Consider the following 3,390-nt stretch of genomic DNA (forward strand, 5'->3'; position numbering starts at 1 on the left):
AGAGGGACACAAGAGTAGAAGTCATATTATGTGCTGAATTGAGTCCCCCAAAACTCACGTGTTAAAGTCCAAATGCCCAATACCTCAGAATGTGACCGTATTAGGAGACAGAGACTTTAAAGAGGCAATTAAGTCAAAGTGAGGTCATGAGGGTGGGTCCTGATTCAATAGGACTAGTGTCCTCATGAGAAGAGGGGATCGGGACACAGACACACACACACAGGGAAGACCACGTGAAGACACAGGGAGAAGACAGCCGTCTACAGAGTAAGGAGAGAGGTGTCAGAAGAAACCAACCCTGCTGACACTTTTGCCTTCGACATCTAGTCTCCAGATTTGTGAGAAAATCGGTTTGTTCTTCAAGCCACCTAGACGGTGGCACTCTGTGACGGCAGCCCTGGCAAACGAACACCAGAGGGCTGTCCAGTTAAGAGCCCACAGCTGGGCGCGGTGGCTCACGCCTGTAATCCCAGCACTGCGGGAGGCCGAGGCAGGTGGATCATGAGGTCAGGAGTTTGCGACCAGCTTGGTAGTGAAACCCCATCTCTACTAAAAATACAAAAATTAGCCGGGCATAGCGGTGCGTGCCTGTAGTCCCAGCTACTTGAAAGGCTAAGGCAGGAGAATCACTTGAACCCGGGAGGCGCAGGTTGTGGTGAGCCAAGATCACACCACTGCACTCCAGCCTGGGCAACAGAGTGAGACTCCGTATCAAAAAAAAAAATAATAATAGTAAACAAAAAATAAGAAAAAAGAGCCTATTGAAGGGGCTGGGCTGGGGGAAAGATGAGGTGGCTCTTTCTGGAGGAGAGAAAAAGGAGATGGACTCCAGCAAGAGCGTAAAGTTCCATCTACAGAACTCTGTGATGGGCTAAGGTGAGGAGGATGGAAGGACTGAGGACGATGCCCAGGTTTCAAACCTGTGCAAAGAGGTGATGGTGGGGACCTTCACTGAGGTGGGAGAGACGAGGGAGAAATAGGAGTGGGATGGGAAGGGAGACACCTGATCACAACCTCCATGGATTTCCATGCTTCCTATGACAACTGAGATAACTTTGGCTGCCCCCCAAAATAAATAAATTAACCCAACATAAGGGTTTTTTAAAAAATTAATAGACTGTATTTTTGGGAATATTTTTAGATTCACCAAAAAATTAAGCAGAAAGTATGAGAATTCTCTTTTTTAAATCTTACATTTTTATTTTTATTTTTGAGACAAGGTCTCAGTTCTATCACCCAAGCTGGAGTGCCATGGCATAGTCACAGCTCACTGCAGCCTCAACCTCCCAGGCTCAAGTGATCCTCCCCTCTCAGTCTTCTGAGTAGCTGGGACTACAGGGGTGTGCCACCATATCTGACTAATTTTTTAATTTTTGTAGAGACAGGAAGCCCAATAGGATACCCAGGCTGGCCTCGAACTCCTGGGCTCAAGAAATCCACCCACATCAGCTTCCCAAAGTGCTGGAATTACAGAAGTGAGCCACTGCACTCAGCCAAGAATTCTCACATGCCCCTCTCCTCGGCATGATTTTCCTTATTATTCCAACATAAATTTTTAAAAATTATTTTTAATTGGCAAATAAAAATTCTGTATATTTATGGTATACAACATGATGTTTTCATATGTGCACACATTGTACAATAGCTACATCAAGCTAATTAACAATCTATTACCTCCCATACTTATCATTTATTTGCAGGAAAAACACTTAAAATCTACCCTCTTAGCAACTTTTAAGTATACAATACATTGTTATTAACTGTCACCATCATGTTGTACAACAGGTCTCTTGAATTTATTCCTCTTGTTTAACTGAAACTTTGTAACCTTGTCTACCCCTTCCCCGCCCACCCCCATCCCCGGTAACCACTGTTGTACTCTCAGCTTCTGAGTTTAACTTTTTAAGATTTCACATATAAATGAGATCATACAGTAGTTGTGTTTCTGTCCAACATAAGGTTTAAAGACAAAGGAAATTGTTAGAGTCAAAACAAAAACCTACATATTTCTCCCTGTTTCTCCTCAACATAGAGAGATGGCATCCATGTGGGGAAGCTTGGCAGTGATGCAGCAAGCAATGACAACTGGCCTCTACTTCCCCCTTCAACTTCCCCTACAACTTCCCACCTCTCCTTTTACAGAACTAGATTTACTTTCCTTCACTCTATGGCAAACATCTTCCTATTTATGCCTCAAGGCTTGGCTCAAGTGTCATCTCCCTGAAGTCTGTCCTGACCCCTCCTATTGGGCCAATAATACCCTGAGAAGCCCCCGGTTTATCACCTCCTGTCACAGAGGGAGGGAGATGTTCTTCATGAGTCTGTCCTCGCCCCTACCCACCATGACACTTAACTCACAGCGGGGTGGGGAGCCTGGCTTATTCCTAATACTCAGCACAGTGCTCGGCTGTAGTAAACCCCCATAAATATTTTTTCAACTGAACAGAAAGTGATGGGTGCCGCTAAAAAAGAACAAAAAAAAAAAAAAAAAAAAACAAGGAAGGAAGGAAGAAAATGCTCTGGGAATTTAGGACCTCAGAAACTCAAAGGCAGTTGGCAAGACTGCCTGCTAATTGCAGATCGCAGCCTACCCGGGAAAAGGAGTCATGTGGCTTATTGCAGGAGAAGGTACTTAGAGGCTGAAAGCTGCTAGCAACAGGAGCAGCTGTTTGCGGTGAGCTGTTGTCTAACATGTCAGTGAGTGAGCCCTGGGTATGTGCCAAGTGCTAAAGGGAAAACAGATCATCATCTGTGCGGATGGCCCAAATCCCTGACCCTCCATTAGCGTGACCTATTGTGTGAATGTAATCTGACATGTAATCTATAGACTTTTGGGTTGAATTTGATTTTGTCCACCTGGTAAATGAGTGTTGGTTCAATGATCTATCTTCTCCCTGGAGGTAGTAAATTTCATTTAAGAGGTAACTGGGTCTTATTAAGCTGCGTGAATTCTTGTAGCTCCTACAGAAGAGGATATTACATATCCCTTGTCATATATTTGCTGTGTTCGACAAACAGGTTCTGCTGGAGGTTTTGCCATGAACTGGCTGTGTGACTTTGGAGAAATCATGTCACTTCTCTAGACCTCCAGCGGGTGGGTAAGGTGCAGGGACAGCCTGGAAACAAAGCAAAGAGCCTTGAAAATTTCCTTCCACATTCTGTGATCTGAAACCTTCCTTGCTGCTGGTGTCCAGAACAGGATTGATGCTCATCAGATGAGGGCCTCCCTGCGGGTTTCCTTCCTTTCTACAGGCATGTACCACGGTTTATTGTATAAACCGTGGTGGGGGAGCTTTTCCTTACAAAGATCACTGATGAACAGAAAAGAGCACTTATAGTTTATATACAAATAGAAGAGCCAGTTAATATAGCTGCTATTTTTTATTGGAG

The sequence above is a fragment of the Piliocolobus tephrosceles genome, chromosome 9, assembly GCF_002776525.5.
Source record: "Piliocolobus tephrosceles isolate RC106 chromosome 9, ASM277652v3, whole genome shotgun sequence".
NCBI classification, from domain to species: Eukaryota; Metazoa; Chordata; class Mammalia; order Primates; family Cercopithecidae; genus Piliocolobus; species Piliocolobus tephrosceles.